Source organism: Pinus tabuliformis, chromosome 4_1 (assembly GCF_031772625.1).
Source record: "Pinus tabuliformis cultivar Carrire ecotype Pingquan chromosome 4_1, CPIR1, whole genome shotgun sequence".
NCBI classification, from domain to species: Eukaryota; Viridiplantae; Streptophyta; class Pinopsida; order Pinales; family Pinaceae; genus Pinus; species Pinus tabuliformis.
Window position 1 is genome coordinate 895,281,322 of NC_142303.1, and position 12,806 is coordinate 895,294,127.

General features: G+C 39.8%; 1 pseudogene; it reads left to right on the forward strand.

The window, feature by feature from the left end:
- Nucleotides 1-2,193: 2,193 nt before the first annotated feature.
- LOC149179052 (putative histone-arginine methyltransferase CARM1 pseudogene) overlaps nt 2,194-12,806 on the forward strand; it is a 54,883-nt pseudogene continuing 44,270 nt past the window's right edge.

Here is a 12,806-nt window from a genome sequence, read left to right on the forward strand (position 1 = left end):
TTCTCCCACTGAATAAGGCGGTCTGAAAGGTACCTGCTGCACATAGTCCAGGTCAATAGTTTTTTCAAGCTCCCTCCTATTCTTTAGCACTCTCTCTTCCTCCGTTAGATTTTCAATTAGAGTATCCATCTGCCATTCTTGCAGGTTGGCATATTTTTCAATATGTGGGTACTGGCAATGTTTAATGCCTATAAGCCTATACTTGTTTCTCCTAGCAGTGATGAAACCTTCAGGGTCATAATGGACCCACCGAAAACTATAGTACAGCTTGTATTTGTCCTTAAGGACTAGGTCTGCCTCTTCCCACCCTTCTTTCTTGTTCATGATGAAGGGACCCAACTGATGTTTGAACTTGAGGTGGGCCTTCTTTTTGGAGCTGTGGAAATGGGTGAGGTCGGACTGAATCAATTGCCTGTAATACTCCAAGGCAAATAACCTCATAGGTACATATTTTGGGAGCCTGTATGGACAGAGCTCACAGCCATAGATCCTAATGACGGTATGGTTCTCATATAGGTACCAGTCACCTATTTTATATTTTTTGGAAAGCTGCAGAGCTTTCTTTATCTCATTTGATATTCTGGGAGGAGGGGACTTCATCAACAGGCAAGAGACTGGGTATACAAATTGGTCAACAAATTCATAGTAGGTATAGGGTGAATTTGTGACTTTGTGATAGACAGAGGTCCAGAAGATGACAGATCTTCTTTCCCCTTTGTGATCCAGCCTTCTGATGTAGCATGGGAAGGCTTCAGAATGGTAGTACATGAACAGGTGGTAAATATAGGCTGAGTACCTGAAGACCCCCTGTCTATCCACTTTGCTCAACTGATCATGAATCTTGTTAGCTATGAACTTAGCAAAGTTATATTTGCGGGCAGGGGGTTGGCGTGGGCTGTAAGCAGATAGCAATACCAGCATTGTTTCATCCACATGCTCACTGTTTTTGTATCCCAACACATAGGCAATCATGTCTAGTAAAAGCCTGCCTACATCATTGAAATAGACACCCAGGTAGGGAGGTGGCCCTGTAGGCTGGCACTCAGGTCTCATGAAGGTCCTGGTGACCTTTTGAAGCTCCTCACTGGTCATCTTGGCACCAGTTTCCAGCAAATAGCTCATGGAAAATGGGATCAGCAACTCTGTCTGATCAAAATGTAGCATTTTGTTAATGGACTCAGCATTAATGTAGAAAAGGATCCTCCCAGATGGAGTGCTAATAGCTCTGTGCTGCACATCATAGTTTTCAGCACATAGGTGAATGATTTCTGGGAAGACATTTACAGCTGGGAGACAGTAATATGGTAGGTTTGACTCCCATATCCCATGTGTACCATGACCATCCTTATAGTCCTCTCTTAGTTGAGTGAAGGTCTGCAAGAAGTCCCTGCTACCCTCAAAGTCTTCAATAAGATAGTCCTTGTCAGCAAATGCCAAGGCCTCCAGCTCTTTATTGGGTGGATTTAATGGAGCAACACTGAGGGATGAGGATGCAGAGGCTGCCATGATATAATCTGAAATTGAATAGGTAATGGCAATGGTTTGGGAAGTTTCTTTAAGAGTTTCAGTGATAGGTCAAATGCAGACACAGTCTGAGGAGTTTTTCTCAGTGAAAAAATGCAGGCTGGCTTCTGCAGTTTGCTGCAAATTCACAGGGATGTGAATCGCTAATGGTAAGTTGCAGAGAGTATGAGGTTTCCTTTGTCAGAGATTGAAGCTGGCCTGTACTCGGAAAAAGGGAACAATGCCGAGCACCTCGAGGAGAATTTTACAGTTTCTGGCCCGCGAATTGACTGCTTTGATGCTGAATTTGTGGTTCTGGGGATCAATAGGTCAGCTTAGCTTGTTTTAGGTAGTAGGTGCAGAGTTTATGTGGACTTCTACAGGTGTTTTAATGGCAATTTTACAGAGAAAAGGAATGCATGGGTGAAAAGTAAGCTTTACGGTGAATACCTGGACAAACGAGCTTGAAAGCCTGCGGGCTGGACCGTGAAGGCTTAAGGCAGCTGAATTCTTGACTTGTAGCGGTCTGAAACTTGAATTTGATGGCTGGAAACAAATTTTCGCGGCAGCTGGTTGACAATGGCTACGTCTTTTGCGCGTGAAAATGACCGCAAACGGCTAATTTGGTCGTTTATAACGACGAATTTGGACAAAACGTGCAATTGGCGCTTTTCCGCCGATGACGTCAGCATGACGTCATGGTGGGGCCCCGGGTACGGAGGTGACATGGCTGCTGAGGTGTCGGCCAGGGTGTCAGGACACGGTGGCTGGTGGATAAGGTGGCAGGGTTACGTGGAGGGCCACACGGCGCAGGGGCGGGGGAGGGCGCTACGTCAGGATGACGCAAGCATGACGCAAGGGGGAGGCGGTAACGGGATGGTGGTAAGCGGGTTCCCCGCACCGCCTTTGCTGATAAGTGGTATTGGGGAGGGGGGCTCCGAACAACCCCAGCGTTTGACACGCGTCCAGGGTACGGCGCCCAAAACCACTTTCCCCGGACGCTAAAGGTCGGCAGGTCGGGGGGTGAAAATGACCGCCCACCGTTAGATCTGGGCGGCATAGATCGGACGGCTGGCGGGTCCTCCGACGGATCGCGCAGGTTGGGGGGGTCCCGCCGGTTTATTTAAATATTCAATTAAATACCTTCGGCGGAAAACTTTAGGATTGTGGGTTTTCGTGAGTTTTTGGGGTTTTTTGGGTTTTTCAAGGGTTTTATAAGGGAAAAGGGGTTTAGGAGTGGGCTTAGCAGGGGGAAAAGGGTTTTCTGTGGCATTTTTTAGCAGAAGGAAGGTAAGGGCTTAGGGGAAAGGTTATCACTCCAACCAAAGGTTAAAGCAATCCCATCACAGGGTTGACCATAGTCCCAGTTGGACCACAGTCTCCCTAAACAACTTATTTAGCTATAGTGCCAAGGGAGGATATTTAGATAATGCTGGGATTTATACACCATAGTGTTATTATAGTAGGGAAAAGGGACTATAGGGGATTTAGATAATAGAGTTAGTGGTTAATATGGATGAAATGGGTGGATGAGGGGAAATATCACTAAGTTTATTTGAAAATCACTTAGTTTAGGGAGTAGATCAAAATGAAAAGATTTTTAGACAAGAAATGTGGCTTTTAAGTGAACAAGAACAACCATGAAACCATAAATTTTTCCATGCATCTCAACTGATGAGGGGATGTTAGTAACAAATGGGAAAAGGGAAAGAAGGGAGGTTAGACATGCTTCTTTGCTTTGCTGCCATCTGATGGAGAAGAACACCTTCTCAATTCATTGATTTTGCTTTGTGAACATGGGCCAACACACATTCCATTGTAATGAATGACACTTCTGCAACCCCATCTGCCTACCCATCTACTTGCCTAGCATTTTTTGTTTCTTCTTGGAGGGTGCACTTAGACTTGCAGACCCTTTGTGTGCCTTTTCTTTTCCTTTGGCTTTTTCCTTTGATTTTCTATCTAATGCTGCCCTTATTGCTTCCAAGGTCCCAGATTAAGCAGTTGGGAACCTTACTTCTCTACCTAAGCTACTTGTCTGCCAAGATTAAGCAGTTTGGACAGACTTCTTTCTCTATTCTACAACTAAAATTTAAAACATGGCATGATCCAGATTAGACTATTGGACCATCCATCAAACTTTGAGAGAACATGAAACTATTTACATACCTTGTCTTCTTGGAAATATGGGAGCTTTGTACCATCAAAGCAGAGCATATTTGGCTCTGGAATTTGCCAATCATGAAATATGAAACCTATTGGTATAGGTATCCAACACGAACTTCCCAAAAAGAATTTATCCAAGGAAAATCGCAGTTAAACAAGGTCAATTGTTGCCCTGTCAACACTAGTCAACCCTTCTACAATTCGTTCAACGCATAAAAGGAAATATTACAGACTTGTCCTTCGCACGTGTGGAGGAGAGAAGATGCCCAAGAATATGTACACCCAATCAAATGAAGAGAGAGAGATATGTGTGATGAGCCTCGGTATTGCAACAAGAATGTTGCAACTCCCAAGGATATCAACTTTAAATTATCAACCTGGGGTTCATAAAAACTTAAGAGGTATCAACACTATATGCATAGCATACAATGTGTCCTTCCTTTGTTGTCATGATGTAATGGAGTGCATGTACTGAAATCAAACCCTAAACTAATTGTAGAAAATGAACTGAAATGAAAACCCTAACCTATTGCAAGAAATAAAGTACAAGGAAAGAAACATATTCTAATTGCATAAAGATCATGAACTAAATGTAAAAGAAACCTAACTTAACCCTATTTATCACATGTGATGATTTAAACTAACTCAGCATGGAATCTGATATAGAGAGTTCTTACTATTGTGTGCATGAGTAAATATAAAATAACTTTTTCCTTTTTATCGTTTTGCTTGAAAAATGTAAATGCTAATCTTGCTTGGTTCTTTGGCAGGGGAGACAGGTGTGGAGGAAAAGGAGTAAAATGGTTCAGACATCTTGGAGGGCAAGTAGGGGCCTAATCCTAGAGTCTAGTGATGATTTTTCTTAATTCGGTCTCAAAACATGTCACTACAAGTTTTCCTATAGGATGTCTACAGGAAGTACTAGTTCCTATAGGATGTCTACAGGATCCCCGTTTTATTACAAAAAGCAGGCCGAAAGCTTAGGAAGTGGTCTAGAGGGTGGAATGGAGCTTGGGAAAGGTGGATAATGGAATAATAAGTCATGGAGGTTTGGACACAACGTAGAACTCAAGCAAGGGCTTCAAGATGGATAGATTTGATCAATGGAAATGACGATTTTTGCTTTGGCGACATGGGTGGATGAGGCTTGAATGAGGTGAACAAGATGAGGTCTCCCTACAACGTAGAAGCTCCTACAACAACACACATTTTTGTCTGCACCTATCCACAAATTCATCTATACATGGGTAATATTTATTAAATAAGGGAAAATTACTTAGTCTAAAAATCCAAAATTCGAGAACCAGTGAGCTAATAAATCTATCAAATGCCTAACCTAATCAAGTAAAAATTCAATGGGGTAATTTTTTTTATTAAATAGAATGCTTTTGTGATCTAATGCAAGTGGAACCAACTCTATTGAACATCGTTAGCATGCTCTAAAAAATAACATAAATTTATTGTTCTTTGCTAAAAAGGAGTTCCATAAATCTAGATTTGGGAATAAGAAGACTAATCTAAGTAACTCAATGATTACTACAAAGTTCCAAAGATTTTCCAAGGATTGAATGATGCTTTTTATCCTACAAAGGAACTTACATCGACCATTTAATCCAATCCTACACCAATAAATCATTAATACTAAATGCAACAATAGGAAGAAACAAAAACAAGAGATGCATGTGAATAAGAAGCGAAAGAATAAAAAAAATGATACAAAAGGGATCTGAGCCTCCTGGGATGTCCAAGCCCAAGGAAAATTAGAGACCTATGGAGGAGAACAAGATTTAGAAGCTGAACATGACACCAATCTTCAATATTTTCATCAATACAATTACATCACTGCAACAAAATACAATGTAGCTCCAAAAATACGAGTTCTCTCCACAAAAAGACTAATCAAAATCTCTCTCTAGAGGAAAATTCAACTTGGTACTTATACAAAATGATTAGGAATCATTCCCCTTGAAAGGAGGAAGCTTTCCCCACCAAAATCCCTTGATTAGTGGATCTGGTTCCCAATGCTAGGAATCTGCATTAAATGGCACGTAACACATTCCTAGATTTTCTCAATGATTGGAGTTCCACAATCTATGCCATAATTCCATAATCTTGTTGATTTATTATTTAATATTGATCCTCCTATAGTAGGAAGAAAGTCATTAAATTATCTCCTCCTCCAAATCTTCATAATTTGCCCAATATTCTCATAATATTCCACAAAAATAAATAATATTAGGCACAAATATGCAATTATTCATAAACCTTCCTAATGAATATATTAAAGTTAAAAATACATTATCTAATGTAAAAAGAGAGGTTTAATGTGCTGAAGGATGGTCATAATCCTTAATTTATGTTTAATTTAGAGGCATGGGCCTTAATTTATCTCTAATTTAGAGGCCCATCATACCCCCCTGCTAAAAGTGTTGCTCATCCTTTGAGCAACTCAGTGACCTCATTGTGCCTCATTCATGGCCCTAGTGGCCTCTCTCTTGTGCACCCCTCAATCCTTTCTCTTGAGAATCTTGGTTGTAGGTTATGTAAGGACAAGCCCAAAAATCTATTTGTGCATAGAAAAATCAATATTTCTTAAGACCATTAGCTTTCCTTCTTCCCCTTATTCAAGATGGGTTCTTGAATATTTTTCAATTTGGCAAGGTCTTCCACATCATTATCAACTTTCTACTACCTTGTTCCACCATTTTGGCACCTCTAAAACCTTGAAGATTCCTTTAGATGAGAACTAGGACATCTTGTAGTAATTCCTGTGAAAACTATAGGAAACCCTATTAAAATTATAGGAAATTTGTTTTGAGCATAAATGATAGTCTGAGGTTAGGGCAGGCCCTTAACTTGACTTCCATGCATTTCTCCCATATTTTAGGCCTTGGAAAAAATCTAGAAATAAATTAGGGACCTCTTAGAAAGCCTATTTTTATCACTGCATTTTGAGTTCTGTTTTGATGGAGAATGCCTCATTTCCTTTTGTTGCCTTATTCTTCTCTCTTGTGGCCTAGATGATTGCCTAATGGCCTTGAAGTTTTCTATTTTGATTAGGTTTGTCTTAGGTACTGTCGTTTTTTTGTTTTAGCACCATTTGTTCCTTTCTTCCTTCTTATAGCAACCATTCCTTCTCTTTCAAAGTATTTTAACTGTATGGTAGTGATGAGAAATGATGTAGAGGGTTTGGAGGATGATGCTAGGGCTCAGAGAGTAGTGTACATTTGTGAAAATGGAGAGGATGATCTATTTGTTTTTTCAAATATTTTTTAGGGTGAGAAAGAGTGTCGGGTTTTTTCTTGAAATTATGAAATGGGATGGATGAATGATGGATAGATAATGAATATGAAGTGGATGGAGGGCTTGGAGTGTTGTGGTGACTTGGCCTTTGCAAAAAATTCTTCTTTTAACTACCATCCTCATTCCTTGAAATCATCACCCTTTATAATTTGACTTTTCAAAATTGCCTGAGTGCAGGAGTTAGTTGCAATTGACTAGTTGAAGGCATCTGAGACTGCTGAACCATCCTTAGCTTATAAAACCTCATCTCTCATGCATTGACAACAAATTTATAACTATAATATGCTCAAGAGAAGAGTTCAATAATATTGCATACCTGTGCCTACCTGATGGTTGTTGGTGAGACATGCATTGTACTATTGAGTTGATGTTGTGTTGCTAACGACTCAGGTACATCTTCTTGACTGCCTTTTTCTTTTTTGTTGATCTCATTTTGTTGATGGGTTGTCTTCTTGTTGATGTGAAAGTGTTGGGGGACCTATATCAACCTTCCTTAAAGAATATCTGACCTTTGACCCATTTCTCCATCATATTGCCTCTTGTAGCTTCTTCTTGGCCTTCCTGTAGAGATCCTGTAGTAATTTAGAACTTCCTGTAGAGATCCTGTAGTAATTCAGGACAACCTCTTCTAACAGACTTGTTTTTTCCCTATCTCCCAAATGGTAGAATAAATTGAGCTAAAATTTTCTAATCATGTTGCCATAATCATTATGAACCTCCCCATCAAAAAATATTGGCGAATGGATGCATGAATCTTGAGAAAAACAGAAAATGGTTGAAGGCGATGGATGCCAATTTATTGGAAATTGGGCATTGGAATTTGCCGAAATTTCTTGGGCATGTTACCATCATCCATATGCATCTCCCCATCAATAAAATTTTTAAATGTATGCATAGATATTGATAAAATTCAAAAATGTTTGTAGGTGATGGAGGTTGATTTCTAGGAAACCGTGCACTGGAATGTGCTGAAATTGCTTGATCAGGTTACCATCACCCATATGTGTGATATAAGTAATGTTCCCTCTATGGACAGAGGCAACCCCTCTATCCCTAGAGTGGATCTAGTCACAGCAAGACAAAACAACAGCTAATTTCCTTAAACAGTCATTGTTGAAAGAGCCTATCTCAAACCGGTGTTCAATGGAGATTTTGTTGTACCGCTTCAGCTATCGTTTCCTTTTCCTCGATGAGCAATTCACCTAAAACAACAAAAGAGAAAAAAAAACACATAACAAAGCACAACAATGATCTATTGACCTACAAATTCAAGGAACCACAAGCTATCAAGTATATTTTACACATGACATAGGAAATCACCATTGATTGTATTAAAATGAATAAAAGCAAAACATACAACCAAGCCTTAACGTCGCAAGCTTCCTCGAAGGGTCCAGCCAATATGTTTATTAAAGCATTCACTCCCAAAAGGGTCTCCCAAAAGGTTGATAACTCTCTCTCTCACTCAAAATCACTAGTACAAGGCTAAAGCAATCCACAACCAATTGCTAGATTGTCAATAATTGACACTGCAAACTATCAATCTCACACCAAAACTAGCTAATTTGCTCCAAACCAAAAACTAGCTGATCATAGCAATGAGGACTACTTTTATAAGAGGAGGAGCCTCGATAAATGAGGGAGAGGGAGCTTATCCTCAAGGGAGGTTTCCAAAAAGGCGGAACCACCATCCCAGAGGAGGAAAAACAAACTTCCTCGACCCAACAACGAGTTCCAAAACCACCCAGAAGCTTTTTGTTTGAACTAATTCGCCATATCTGGGTCATCGTGAGTCAAACACTGGGACTTAGAGATAACGTCATGGGGAAATAGTGCATTTAGAGTTATCTTCGCAAGAAATACCTTGAGGACTTGCAACGAGCCCTAAAATACGACCATCATAGGGAACAGATGTACCCATGCGATGATGTCACGATGTTCTAGTTCATTACAGAAAATTGTCGCAGGTAGAATGGGGTTTACTTGTGATGATCTTGAAACATGGGTAAAAATGGGAAATCTTTAGGATTAAAGAGCATTTGTTAATCTTCTAGAATGATAGGGAAGATGTGGACACATTTGTTTGAGGTATGACACAAAATGAGATGTCACTCAAGGACTGACTTTATCTGAGATCAGGGGATACAAGGTCAGTGACAAATTACTATGTAACAGATGCCCCCTAAAGCATAAAGGCTGAGAGTGTGGGAGGGGTGAAATGATTTACTAAATCATAACCAAACGGGAACACCATTACTGAGGACCTGCAGGCGCAAGTATAACTGATATCTCTAATAGTGAAAGAAATACATGTAGTCTAGGCATGGGCATAGCCATCCAAAAGACAAAATAGAATTGGCCTGCGGTATGGACGTAGCCATCCAGTCGATAAGACCATATAAAAATATAGGTATGGTCGCAGCCATCCAGAAAGACTTAGGTATGGTCGTAGCCACCCAATTAAAGAGTCATGTATGCAATCACGAACCAATCCAGCCAACCCGAACTTATGTAATCTTAGTCTGGGGTCTTGAATCCCAACTGATCATAGTACAATTTCTAATATGCGAATAGATGTGCTGAAGTCGAGCATACTAGAAAATCACTTGATTACCGGTCAATGATATAAACTATGAACAAGCACAAGAGAAACCACCAGTAATGTCAATGGTTCTCAAGGTACTGTCTGTACAATCCAAAAAGTGTGAAAAATGATCTGGAGTCGAACACTTACAGAATCACCCGATCTAAGACCAATAGTGCAAGCCTATCGTCGAGTGTGAAGAACTTTCCATTGAGGCATGTAAGCTCCAAGGTACCGAAAGGAATCTCTAGATCAACTTCCTGGATAATGAGTTGATGTCGATAGGAAGCGATCTATCGCAGGAGGGCCATAATGTTTCCCACATAAATGACACGAGAAAAGGAACAAGATGAATATGGGTGAAACAGAATCAGAGGAGGGCGTAAGGATGCAAAATATAGAAGGATTAGACTCTTGAACATATCAGCAACATGACTCCAGAATGCGGCAGCATTTTGATACCAAGGGATCGAAGGTTCGGCTGAGACTACAAGGATCAAATGGAATGAGGCAAGATGAAAAACCCAAATCCCAGAAGGCCAATGGTGATGTGAGGATATCCCAAACCCGGCAAGAGGAAAAAGTGTCGATGTTAAGAGAGACTAGCTACCGTAGGTAACCAATGGAATATTTCCAAATTTTTTCCCCCACCATTGCTGGTGAGTATCCCAATTATTTTTGAAAAACAAGCTTGAAGGGGATAACATATGCTTGTGATATAAGTTCATCCTTCAGATAAATCCAGACTAGTTAAATTTTAATGAGCCCTAGGGAGGAGAAGCTCGGGTCTCATCATGGTGATGAGTCCAATGTCAACATGTTTTAATGAGTCTGACATAGGTAAAACTCGAAGTCTTTTTCATGTTTAGAGAGTTCGAAAAAGACATGTTTGTTCCCTCTACGGACAAACATAACCCCTCTTTCCCTAGAGTGGGTCTAGTCACAGAAAGACAAAACAACAGCTAATTTCCTTAAACAGTCATTGTTGAAAGAGACTACCTCAAACCGGTGTTTGATGGAGCTTTTGTTGTACCGCTTTAGCTATCGTTTCCTTTTCCTCGATGAGAACTTCACCTGAAACAACACAAGAGAACAACAAAACACATAACAAAGCACAACAATGATCTATTCACCTATAGAGTCAAGGAACCATAAGCTATCAAGTATATTTTCCACATGACATAGGAAATCACCATTAATTGTATTAAAATAAATAAAATCAAAGCTTACAACCAAGCTTTGATGTCACAAGCTTCCTCGAAGGGTCCAGCTAGTATGTTTCTTCAAGAATTCACTCTCAAAAGGGTCTCCCAAAAGGTTGATAACACTCTCTCTTACTCAAAAGCACTAGTACAAGGCTAAATCAATCCACAACCGATTGCTAGATTGTCAATAATTCACACTACAAACTATCAATCTCACACCAAAACTAGCTAATTTGCTTCAAACCAAAAACTAGCTGATCATAGCAATGGGGACTACTTTTATAAGAGGAAGAGCCTCCATAAATGAGGGAGAGGGAGCTTATCCTCAAGGGAGGTTTCCAAAAAGGTGGAACCACCATCCCAGAGGAGGAAAAGCGAACTTCCTTGACCCAACAACCAGTTATAGAACAACCCAAAAGCTTTTTTTTGAACTAATTCGTCATATCTGGGTCATCGTGAGTTAAACATTGGGACTCAGAGACGACGTCACGGGGCAATAGTGCATTCAGAGTTATCGTCGCAAGAAATACCTTGAGGGCTTGCAACGAGCCATAAAATTCAACCATCACAAGGAATAGATGTACCCCTGTGATGACGTCACGACATTCTAGTTCACTATAGAAAATCATCATAGGAAGAATGGGGCTTAGTTGTGATGATCTTGAAACATGGGTAAAAAGGGGCAATCTTCAGGATTAAAGAGCATTTGTTAATCTTCTTGATTGATTGGGAAGATGTGGACACATTTGTTTGAGGTATGACACAGAATGAGATGTTGCTCAAGGACTGACTTTATCCAAGATTAGCGGATACAGGATTAGTGACAAATCACTATGTAACAATATGCATCTCCCCCTGAAAATGTTTGGCAAATGGATGCATGTTTTGCAAGATATAGCAAAAATAGTGTTTTTCTCTATGTATTTCTATTTCATCTAGAGATCTTGTAGTAATTCAGGACTACAAGGAAACTGAATGGGAAAAGCTTTAGAATTATGGGTGGATGGTGGAAATAGATGAGGGTGATGGATTGCCATGGCCTTGGCCTTGCTGGAGCATTTGAGCAAAGGAGGAGAAAGTAAAAATTTGACTTATTTTGACTAGGCTTGACCAATTTTTCATTTGGTACCAACTTGTTTTTGTTGCTTGGAGATGTTGGAGAGTACATGTATTCATTAGAGAGATACATGGAGCAAAGTTCTTTTTATTTTTTTTTTCTTTTTTTCTTCTAGGTCTACTAGCCGCCTCAAGGAGGTTTTCAACTAGTAGGTATGCCTAGGCACCTCAAATGAGGTTTTCACCTAGGATCTTTTCTTTTTATCCGTTTTTCTCTTTTTTTCCAACCCATTGACTGTCTCATGGAGGTTTTAAATCAATGAGCCAATTTGAGGCACCTCAAAGGAGGTTTTCACCTGAGAATATTTTTCTCTTATTTTTCAAATTTTCTTTCTACACTTCCCTACTTGAAAAACAAAATCACTTTCAAGTATAAGAATACTTCCAATGGAGCCATGTGCACATCCAGATGATATAGAAACTAATGTCTAGGCTTGAAATGTATGCTTTGACATGTACCTAAATTTGAGTGATAAAATTCTTTGACTTTGATGATATCAAGCATGATTGAAGAAGATAGTATTGCTGCGACTTAGTGACTGTTTGGAACCATATTTCAATATAGTTGTGATGCCCCTGGTTCACTTGCTGATTTCGATCATCTTCGATGTATTCTTCTTCCAATGACCTTCAAATCTTCCTTTTTTGTTGGTTGTTCTCTTGAACACAAGGAGGATTTGATGATAACCAGGAGGGAGCTTTCTCAATCTATGATTTTTATGTATGCTCTTCATCAAATGAAACCCATGGTCCTTTGGTATTCTCATTTGAATCTTCTTCTTTTGGATGTGGTCCTTCAACAATATCAAGAGAATTTTTTTTTGCAATACTCTTCCTGAGCTATGGTGAATACCATTTAGCTCAAGAGGAGATGTTTGGAAGTGTTGTACCTCAACATGATAAGTGGGCTGAGCTACTTCAATGTGTGG